Source organism: Oncorhynchus nerka, linkage group LG10, assembly GCF_034236695.1.
Source record: "Oncorhynchus nerka isolate Pitt River linkage group LG10, Oner_Uvic_2.0, whole genome shotgun sequence".
Taxonomy (NCBI): domain Eukaryota; kingdom Metazoa; phylum Chordata; class Actinopteri; order Salmoniformes; family Salmonidae; genus Oncorhynchus; species Oncorhynchus nerka.
This window is the reverse complement of record NC_088405.1, coordinates 91,237,596-91,249,607: the sequence shown is the minus strand read 5'-3', so window position 1 is coordinate 91,249,607 and position 12,012 is coordinate 91,237,596. Positions and strand designations below refer to the sequence as shown.

The 12,012-nt window shown below is 43.4% G+C and overlaps 1 pseudogene; it reads right to left on the bottom strand.

The window, feature by feature from the left end:
* LOC115117996 (actin-binding LIM protein 3-like) overlaps positions 1 to 12,012 on the bottom strand; it is a 183,982-nt pseudogene that overhangs the window by 17,913 nt on the left and 154,057 nt on the right.

Here is a 12,012-nt window from a genome sequence, read left to right as displayed (position 1 = left end):
ACAACAAATAAACAATGTTGAGTAGTGGTATTTCCTGAATTTTTCTGCATTTTGAATCTTTAAAGAAATAAAACATTCAGATAAATAAATAATTTATAGTACATTTAATATTGCAAAGATGGCTAATCAATGTTTCCTTTTCATTGGTCCACACTCTCTCAGTCACAAATACAAATGAATAGTATTTTGAATAGCATTTATTGTGTCATACTGACTCTGTTAAGACTTTGATTCCACCCATCCTCCTCTCCACCTGAGGAAAACCTCCGGGCACGAGTAGCTGAGATGAGACCGAGAGAGAGAGAAAAGGAAAGAAAGAAAGAAAGAATGAGAGAAAGGATAGAGAGGGAAATCACAACTACTGTTAAGACACAGCCTTTGAGAGAGATTTGAAATACTCAAGGTTGCTACACACAGGAATTCTATGATGAGACGTGCTCTCTTTAGTTCAAAAACATCTTGATCAATATATCAGTCAATTTCTCAATAACCCATTGAGCCAACAGTGAATCCTCTGGGTCCTTAGCAGCAGTACCTCTGGGAGAGGGAGTGTATGGGTAGTGGTTAGATGGTACCTCTGGGAGAGGGAGTGTATGGGTAGTGGTTAGACAGTACCTCTGGGAGAGGGAGTGTAGGGGTAGTGGTTAGACGGTACCTCTGGGAGAGGGAGTGTATGGGTAGTGGTTAGATGGTACCTCTGGGAGAGGGAGTGTCGGGGTAGTGGTTAGACGGTACCTCTGGGAGAGGGAGTGTCGGGGTAGTGGTTAGATGGTACCTCTGGGAGAGGGAGTGTCGGGGTAGTGGTTAGACGGTACCTCTGGGAGAGGGAGTGTATGGGTAGTGGTTAGACGGTACCTCTGGGAGAGGGAGTGTAGGGGTAGTGGTTAGACGGTACCTCTGGGAGAGGGAGTGTCGGGGTAGTGGTTAGATGGTACCTCTGGGAGAGGGAGTGTCGGGGTAGTGGTTAGACGGTACCTCTGGGAGAGGGAGTGTCGGGGTAGTGGTTAGACGGTACCTCTGGGAGAGGGAGTGTAGGGGTAGTGGTTAGACGGTACCTCTGGGAGAGGGAGTGTCGGGGTAGTGGTTAGATGGTACCTCTGGGAGAGGGAGTGTCGGGGTAGTGGTTAGACGGTACATCTGGGAGAGGGAGTGTACCTCTGGGAGAGGGAGTGTAGGGGTAGTGGTTAGACGGTACCTCTAGGAGAGGAAGTGTAGGGGTAGTGGTTAGACGGTACCTCTGGGAGTGTAGGGGTAGTGGTTAGACGGTACCTCTGGGAGAGGGAGTGTAGGGGTAGTAGTTAGACTGCTGGTGGTCGTGGTCAGGAGAGTACGAGTCGAGAAACTGGGAAGTCTGGAGGATGTTGTCGCTGGTTTTACTCTTAGTGGCCGAGTAGTTTGAATCATCTGTAGGGAGAGAACATGATGAGGTGAGAACACACACACACACACACACACACACACACACACACACACACACACACACACACACACACGTACACACACACACGTACACACACACCACTAATGATGGCAGGCAGCCTGAGAGAAAACCGTATTCCTCTCCCAGTAATGACTGATTGTCTAGCCGGATTGTTTTGGTGTTAATGCAGAGAAGGGCAGAGATGTGGTGGGGAATATTGCAGGGAGCTCCATACTGTGGAGCTTCAGTCTAGTTAGTCTCTAAAAGAGGACTGACAGAGGATTTAGATTTAGATAATCTGCAGCACCTGGTCTCACCTTACGTACTGCTGCCTCCCATTGAGGAGGGGTTACAGCAGCAACTAGATCACCTGCACAGGTTCTGTCAGACAGAGAGAGAGAGAGAGAGAGAGAGACAGAGAGAGAGACAGAGAGAGAGAGAGAGAGACAGAGAGAGAGAGAGAGAGACAGAGAGAGAGAGGAAGAGAGAGAGAGATGAAGAGAGAGAGAGAGAGAGAGATGGAGAGAGAGAAAGAGAGAGATGAAGAGAGAGAGAGAGAGAGAGAAGAGAGAGAGAGAGAGAGAGAGAGAAAGAGAGAGAGAGAAAGAGAGAGATGAAGAGAGAGAGAGAGAGAGAGATGAAGAGAGAAAGAGAGAGGAAGAGAGAGAGATGAAGAGAGGGGAGGTAAAGAAGATGAAAGAGGAGATAGATAGCGTTGATAATATCTGGTAAGTGGTCTGATAAAAATAGACTGCAGATAGGTAGACTGGCTCAGGTACTTACACAGAGGACAGTTGACCAAGGACAGTACAGAAGGATGAAGGGAGAGGGACTAGGAGAAGGAAGGTTATATTAGCCACATGTTGAAAATTGAGAGAGAGAGAGAGTCCTATAACTCATCATACCTCTGTCACCTCTCTGTTGATAGATGGCCCACCGGTACTCAGTGATTTCTATCTATCTAGCTACGCACTGCCGCTGGTGGGGGCCGATTGCATTGCAAATCATGAGGTAGCAATAACAATTGCAGGACAGGAGCACCATGTCGGAAGGCTGCGTGTCCTGATGTATTCAGAATCAGCTCTCAACATGTTGGACATTGAAACCAGTCTGGATCATTAGGTGGAAGTGGTAGCCCCCTGGCCTAAGGCATGTGTCTCACTCTTAACACATTATAATTGTGTTAGGTGTGTGTGGCGTGGTCTACACACTGTACACGACAGCCTGCCCGCGTCCCTATCGCTTGTACCCAGAGACTTGAATGTAATTCTGAATGAAGATACTCTGTTTCTCCTCCTCACTCTGGTGTTGGAATGGGAAACATGTTCAAACCATGTTACGTCTAGTGAACACAGAGACCGTGCTGCTCAATATGATGTCACAGAGACCGTGCTGCTCAATATGATGTCACAGAGACCGTGCTGCTCAATATGATGTCACAGAGACCGTGCTGCTCAATATGATATCACAGAGACAGTGCTGCTCAATATGATGTCACAAAGACCGTGCTGCTCAATATGATGTCACAGAGACCGTGCTGCTCAATATGATGTCACAGAGACCGTGCTGCTCAATATGATGTCACAGAGACCGTGCTGCTCAATATGATATCACAGAGACAGTGCTGCTCAATATGATGTCACAAAGACCGTGCTGCTCAATATGATGTCACAGAGACCGTGCTGCTCAATATGATGTCACAGAGACCGTGCTGCTCAATATGATGTCACAGAGACCGTGCTGCTCAATATGATATCACAGAGACAGTGCTGCTCAATATGATGTCACAAAGACCGTGCTGCTCAATATGATGTCACAGAGACCGTGCTGCTCAATATGATGTCACAAGAACATTCTTTTGCATCAATGCACGTACACAGACTTTGTCTGAGAGCACATGTGAGTACCTGTTCAGACTGGCTCAACAACTTGGTAGCGATGGCTTTATGTGCAAGTAAATACTGTAGGCTGTGTTAATGCTGAAGCATATGATCCCTGAATGTCTCGGTAGTACGTGTGTTGCTACTGTATCTTAACAGAAAAACACCATAAGTCTGTAAAGTACACAAACATACAGGACAGTGAACAGTACTTATAGACTGACACAGACATACTCTCATGGTCAGCAATGCACCTTGGTGATCTGCACAACTACTCAACCATGAAACAGGGAAACTGATTAGGCCTATCTCTGAAGTCTAGAGGTAAAACAACTAGTTGACCTATCTCTGAAGTCTAGAGGAAAAAACAACTAGTTGACCTATCTCTGAAGTCTAGAGGTAAAACAACTAGTTGACCTATCTCTGAAGTCTAGAGGATAAAACAACTAGTTGACCTATCTCTGAAGTCGAGAGGTAAAACAACTAGTTGACCTATCTCTGAAGTCGAGAGGTAAAACAACTAGTTGACCTATCTCTGAAGTCTAGAGGATAAAACAACTAGTTGACCTATCTCTGAAGTCGAGAGGTAAAACAACTAGTTGACCTATCTCTGAAGTCTAGAGGATAAAACAACTAGTTGACCTATCTCTGAAGTCGAGAGGTAAAACAACTAGTTGACCTATCTCTGAAGTCTAGAGGTAAAACAACTAGTTGACCTATCTCTGAAGTCTAGAGGATAAAACAACTAGTTGACCTATCTCTGAAGTCTAGAGGATAAAACAACTAGTTGACCTATCTCTGAAGTCGAGAGGTAAAACAACTAGTTGACCTATCTCTGAAGTCTAGAGGTAAAACAACTAGTTGACCTATCTCTGAAGTCTAGAGGATAAAACAACTAGTTGACCTATCTCTGAAGTCTAGAGGATAAAACAACTAGTTGACCTATCTCTGAAGTCGAGAGGTAAAACAACTAGTTGACCTATCTCTGAGGTCAACTAGTTGTTTTACCTCTAGACTTCAGAGATAGGTCAACTAGTTGTTTTACCTCTAGACTTATCTCTGAAGTCTAGACACAGCCATTAATGTCTAAACCGCTGGCAACAAAAGTGAGTACACCCCTAAGTGAAAATGTCCAAATTGGGCCCAATTAGCCATTTTCCCTCCCCGGTGTCATGTGACTCGTTAGTGTTACAAGGTCTCAGGTGTGAATGGGGAGCAGATGTGTTAAATGTGGTGTCATCGCTCTCACACTCCCTCCTAGTGACTGGTCACTGGAAGTTCAACACGGCAAAGAACTCTCTGAGGATCTGAAAAAAAGAATTGTTGCTCTACATCAAGATGGCCTGGGCTATAAGAAGATTGCCAAGACCCTGAAACTGAGCTGGCCAGTGGCCAAGACCGTACTGCGGTTTAACTGGACAGGTTCCACTCAGAACAGGCCTCGCCATGGTCGACCAAAGAAGTTGAGTGCACGTGCTCAGCGTCATATCCAGAGGTGGTCTTTGGGAAATAGACGTATGAGTGCTGCCAGCATTGCTGCAGAGGTTGAAGGGATGGGGGGTCAGCCTGCCAGTGCTCAGACCATACGCCGTACACTGCATCAAATTGGTCTGCATGGTTGTCGTCCCAGAAGGAAGACTCTTCTTAAGATGATGCACAAGAAAGCCTGCAAACAGATTGCTGAATACAAGCAGACTAAGGACATGGATTACTGGAACCATGTCCTGTGGTCTGATGAGACCAAGATAAACTTATTTGGTTCAGATGGTGTCAAGTGTGTGTGGCGGCAACCAGGTGAGGAGTACAAAGACAAGTGTGTCTTGCCTACAGTCAAGCATGGTGGTGGGAGTGTCATGGTCTGGGGCTGCATGAGTGCTGCCGGCACTGGGGAGCTACAGTTCATTGAGGGAACCATGAATGCCAACATGTACTGTGACATACTGAAGCAGAGCATGATCCCCTCCCTTCGGATACTGGGCTGCAGGGCAGTGTTGTGTCTTTACTATCATTAACTGAAGACTGATAGTTTTAATCAAAGATTCTCTGTAATTAGTTATTACGCGATCAACTGATTAATCACGTAACTAATTAACTAGGAAGTCGGGGCACCAAGGAAAAATATTCAGATTACAAAGTTCATTTCCTAAAAATAACTTTACAGATATTTTATCTGATCATTTAGTGTTCGAATGAATTAATTATTTACTTTACCTCACGTTAGTCTCATTCCGAACGTCGTAAATGGTTGATTATCTGCACGAACCCAGTCCTCACTATGAGTCATCCATACATCAATTGTCTTAAATGATTTATTTATTACTAACTAAGTAATTCACAGAAATGCATAAACAAACAAGGTAAATGTGGTTACATGAAATGATAGGAGAATGTGCCCTAGTGGGCTAAACCAGCATGGTGGCCTGTTAGACAGAGGAGAAGTGGAGAATGTGCCCTAGTGGGCTGAACCAGCATGGTGGCCTGTTAGACAGAGGAGAAGTGGAGAATGTGCCCTAGTGGGCTGAACCAGCATGGTGGCCTGTTAGACAGAGGAGAAGTGGAGAATGTGCCCTAGTGGGCTGAACCAGCATGGTGGCCTGTTAGACAGAGGAGAAGTGGAGAATGTGCCCTAGTGGGCTGAACCAGCATGGTGGCCTGTTAGACAGAGGAGAAGTGGAGAATGTGCCCTAGTGGGCTGAACCAGCATGGTGGCCTGTTAGACAGAGGATAAGTGGAGAATGTGCCCTAGTGGGCTAAACCGGCATTGCAGCTTGTTAGACAAAAGGGGAAGTGGGGGTCGACTAAGAAGTCACTACAGAGTGATAATTATAACAATTGAAATGCTAATCCTTTACACATGAACACTCACTCATTCGGGAACAATTGCAATCAATATATATATTTACGCTCAGTGTGTCGTCTTAATCGCTGGTGAAAACGACCCCAAACACACCTCCAAGACGACCACTGCCTTGCTGAAGAAGCTGAGGGTAAAGGTGATGGACTGGCCAAGCATGTCTCCAGACCTAAAACCCTATTGAGCATCTGTGGGGCATCCTCAAACGGAAGGTGGAGGAGTGCAAGGTCTCTAACATCCACCAGCTCTGTGATGTCGTCATGGAGGAGTAGAAGAGGACTCCAGTGGCAACCTGTGAAGCTCTGGTGAACTCCGTGCCCAAGAGGGTTAAGGCAGTGCTGGAAAATGATGGGGGCCACACAAAATATTGACACTTTGGGCCCAATTTGGACATTTTCACTTAGGGGTGTACTCACTTTTGTTGCCAGCGGTTTAAACATTAATGGCTGTGTGTTGAGTTAATATGAGGGGACAGCAAATTTACACTGTTATACAAGCTGTACACTCACTACTTTACATTGTAGCAAAGTGTCATTTCTTCAGTGTTGTCACATGAAAAGATATACTCAAATATTTACAAAAATGTGAGGGGTGTACTCACTTTTGTGATATACTATATATATATATGTCAGTCCCTTTGGTTCCCTATATATATATATATATATATATATATATGTTTCTCCCTTTGGTTCCTTCCCCAGGCGTCATTGTTTCTGTCCCTGTGTCATGTCTATGCGTTGTTCTTGTTTCTTATTTAATGTTATGTTTATTTATAAAAAACCTCCCTGAACTTGCTTCCCGACTCTCAACGCACATCGTTACAACAACATCACATTAAAAAATAAAATATATTTGATTTACACCACAAAAAAAATGACGGAAGATGAAATATTGCCAATAGCTCCTCATCCTCTGAGGCACGGTATGAGGCACGGTATGAGGCACGGTATGAGGCACGGTATGAGGCACGGTATGCTTCCAATGCTACAATTGACGGTGGTTCATCTTTTAGCTTGATCATTGTTGTAAGAGGTTGATACATTCAACTGTGTGGTTCTGTTGGGACACACACACAACAAACACATCAATCACAGCTACATCACATCACAGACAATGCCTCACGGCAGGCAGCCCCACACATATACCAGGTCGCTTATAGATGGGAGGTTTCCTGGAGATGTTCAGATCCCCTGTGGCTGAGGACACACAATGAGAGAGGAGATGAAACATTGAAAAGGTAAGAAGAAGAGTAGGGAGGGGAAAGGTCAATCTTATAGATCCACCGGGATGGAGAGTACATGATAGAAGAGGAAAGTACTAACGTTGTTAGAAGTTGTATTGTGTTGTATTGTATTGTATTCTATTGTGTTGTGTTGTGTTGTGTTGTATTGTATTGTGTTGTATTGTTGTATTGTGTTGTGTTGTGTTGTTGTATTGTGTTGTGTTGTATTGTGTTGTTGTGTTGTGTTGTGTTGTATTGTGTTGTTGTGTTGTGTTGTGTTGTATTGTGTTGTGTTGTGTTGTATTGTTGTATTGTGTTGTATTGTTGTGTTGTTGTGTTGTGTTGTGTTGTGTTGTGTTGTGTTGTATTGTATTGTATTGTATTGTGTTGTATTGTTGTATTGTGTTGTGTTGTATTGTTGTATTGTGTTGTGTTGTGTTGTTGTATTGTATTGTGTTGTATTGTGTTGTATTGTGTTGTATTGTATTGTGTTGTGTTGTGTTGTATTGTATTGTGTTGTATTGTGTTGTATTGTATTGTATTGTATTGTGTTGTATTGTTGTATTGTGTTGTGTTGTGTTGTATTGTGTTGTATTGTGTTGTGTTGTATTGTATTGTGTTGTATTGTGTTGTATTGTATTGTATTGTATTGTATTGTATTGTATTGTGTTGTGTTGTATTGTTGTATTGTGTTGTGTTGTATTGTTGTATTGTGTTGTGTTGTGTTGTTGTATTGTATTGTATTGTGTTGTATTGTGTTGTTGTGTTGTGTTGTATTGTGTTGTATTGTTGTATTGTGTTGTGTTGTTGTATTGTGTTGTATTGTTGTATTGTGTTGTGTTGTATTGTTGTATTGTGTTGTGTTGTGTTGTTTTATATTGTATTGTGTTTGTGTTGTGTTGTATTGTGTTTAATGTGTTGTATTGTATTGTGTTGTATTGTGTTGTATTGTATTGTGTTGTATTGTTGTATTGTGTTGTGTTGTATTGTTGTATTGTGTTGTGTTGTATTGTTTGTATTGTGTTGTGTTGTATTGTTGTATTGTATTGTATTGTGTTGTGTTGTGTTGTATTGTGTTGTGTTGTATTGTTTGTATTGTGTTGTATTGTGTTGTATTGTATTGTGTTGTGTTGTTGTGTTGTGTTGTGTTGTATTGTGTTTGTATTGTGTTGTGTTGTGTTGTATTGTGTTGTATTGTATTGTATTGTTGTTGTATTGTGTTGTATTGTGTTGTGTTGTGTTGTATTGTGTTGTATTGTATTGTATTGTGTTGTATTGTTGTATTGTGTTGTGTTGTATTGTGTTGTGTTGTATTGTGTTGTATTGTGTTGTGTTGTATTGTTGTATTGTGTTGTGTTGTATTGTTGTATTGTTGTATACATTTTACATTTAAGTCATTTAGCAGACGCTCTTATCCAGAGCGACTTACAAATTGGATTGTTGTATTGTGTTGTATTGTATTGTATTGTATTGTGTTGTATTGTGTTGTTGTGTTGTATAGTGTTGTTGTGTTGTATTGTGTTGTATTCTAGTGTGTTGTGTTGTATTGTGTTGTATTGTATTGTATTGTGTTGTGTTGTATTGTTGTATTGTGTTGTATTGTATTGTATTGTGTTGTGTTGTATTGTTGTATTGTGTTGTTGTGTTGTATTGTGTTGTATTCTAGTGTGTTGTGTTGTATTGTGTTGCACTGTGTTGTATTGTGTTGTGTTGTATTGTGTTGTATTGTGTTGTATTCTATTGTATTGTGTTGTATTGTGTTGTTGTGTTGTATAGTGTTGTTGTGTTGTATTGTGTTGTGTAATGTGTACTGTAAGACTGTACCCTGTATATAAAATAAATAATCCATTTTGCCAATCTCCTGCCATCCTTGTCTGGACTCTAATGGCTGATTAAAGTGACACCATCAATACAACAGATGGTGTATAATGGGTTCTGCTGTGCATGTACACTATATGTAAGCATTGAGGCGCGAGGGGCTGTGGTATATGGCCAATCTACCACGGTTCAGGGCTGTTCTTAGGCACGACGCATCGCGGACCCCCAACGTGCTGTTTTGCTGTTATAAACTGGTTACCAACGTAATTAGAGCAGTAAAAATACATGTTTTGTCATACCCGTGGTACACGGTCTGATATACCAACGGCTGTCAGCCAATCAGCATTCAGGGCTCGAACCACCCAGTTTATAAAGGCAAATGAAACAAAACATCAGATGGAGAGGGGACGACGGACACAGCATCTGGTTACAACAGACACTCAGCACAGAGAATAGAAAAGGAAGAGCTAGTGACAGATGACGGCAGGGTAACAAAGACACACCACCAGTGATGACGTCTGCATAATGGCAATGATGGATGGGGTGAGGGTGTCATCGTGAAGGAGGCAAGCGATGCAGAGAGACATGGTACTACACACAGCCAGTCAGTGGCAGGCTGACTACATGCAGTTAGTAGGGTGCAAGATGTCCCCACATTGGGACCACCACCACCAGCATCACCACCAGCATCACCATCATCACTACCACCACCATCAACACCACCACTACTATCACCACCACCAACATCACTGCCTGGTTTAGATCTTAGATATCAGTTTGTCTCTGTGAATGGTTTGTCCTCTGACAAATCAACTGTAAATTTCGGTGTTCCTCAAGGTTCCGTTTTAGGACCACTATTGTTTTCACTATATATATACTATTTCACTGCTATGCGGATGACACACAGCTGTACATTTCAATGAAACATGGTGAAGCCCCAAAATTGTCCTCGCTAGAAGCATGTGTTTCAGACATAAGGAAGTGGATGGCTGCAAACTTTCTACTTTTAAACTCGGACAAAAGAGAGATGCTTGTTCTAGGTCCCAAGAAACAAAGAGATCTTCTGTTGAATCTGACAATTAATCTTAATGGTTGTACTGTCGTCTCAAATAAAACTGTGAAGGACCTCGGCATTACTCTGGACCCTGATCTCTCTTTTGAAGAACATATCAAGACCATTTCAATGACAGCTTTTTTCCATCTACGTAACATTGCAAAAATCAGAAACTTTCTGTCCAAAAATGATGCAGAAAAATTAATCCATGCGTTTGTCACTTCTAGGTTAGACTACTGCAATGCTCTACTTTCCGGCTACCCGGATAAAGCACTAAATAAACTTCAGTTAGTGCTAAATACGGCTGCTAGAATTCTGACTAGAACCAAAAAATGTGATCATATTACTCCAGTGCTAGCCTCCCTACACTGGCTTCCTGTCAAAGCAAGGGCTGATTTCAAGGTTTTACTGCTAACCTACAAAGCATTACATGGGCTTGCTCCTACCTATCTCTCTGATTTGGTCCTGCCGTACATACCTACACGTACGCTACGGTCACAAGACGTAGGCCTCCTAATTGTCCCTAGAATTTCTAAGCAAACAGCTGGAGGCAGGGTTTTCTCCTATAGAGCTCCATTTTTATGGAATGATCTGCCTACCCATGTCAGAGACGCAAACTCGGTCTCAACCTTTAAGTCTTTACTGAAGACTTATCTCTTCAGTGGGTCATATGATTGAGTGTAGTCTGGCCCAGGAGTGGGAAGGTGAACGGAAAGGCTCTGGAGCAACGAACCGCCCTTGCTGTCTCTGCCTGGCCGGTTCCCCTCTTTCCACTGGGATTCTCTGCCTCTAACCCTATTACAGGGGCTGAGTCACTGGCTTACTGGGGCTCTCTCATACCGTCCCTGGGAGGGGTGCGTCACCTGAGTGGGTTGAGTCACTGATGTGATCTTCCTGTCTGGGTTGGCGCCCCCCCTTGGGTTGTGCCGTGGCTGAGATCTTTGTGGGCTATACTCAGCCTTGTCTCAGGATGGTAAGTTGGTGGTTGAAGATATCCCTCTAGTGGTGTAGGGGCTGTGCTTTGGCAAAGTGGGTGGGGTTATTTCCTTCCTGTTTGGCCCTGTCCGGGGGTGTCCTCAGATGGCCACAGTGTCTCCTGACCCCTCCTGTCTCAGCCTCCAGTATTTATGCTGCAGTAGTTTATGTGTCAGGGGGCTAGGGTCAGTTTGTTATATCTGGAGTACTTCTCCTGTCCTATTTGGTGTCCTGTGTGAATTTAAGTGTACTCTCTCTAATTCTCTTTCTCTCTTTCTTTCTCTCTCTCGGAGGACCTGAGCCCTAGGACCATGCCTCAGGACTACCTGACATGATGACTCCTTGCTGTCCCCAGTCCACCTGGCCGTGCTGCTGCTCCAGTTTCAACTGTTCTGCCTTATTATTATTGGACCATGCTGGTCATTTATGAACATTTGAACATCTTGGCCATGTTCTGTTATAATCTCCACCCGGCACAGCCAGAAGAGGACTGGCCAACCCCTCATAGCCTGGTTCCTCTCTAGGTTTCTTCCTAGGTTTTGGCCTTTCTAGGGAGTTTTTCCTAGCCACCGTGCTTCTACACCTGCATTGCTTGCTGTTTGGGGTTTTAGGCTGGGTTTCTGTACAGCACTTTGAGATATCAGCTGATGTAAGAAGGGCTTTATGAATACATTTGATTTGAAGTTTGATTTACCACCACCACCACCACTATCACCATCACCACATTCACCACCATCACCACTATCACATTCACCATCACCACATTCACTACCATCATCACCACCATCA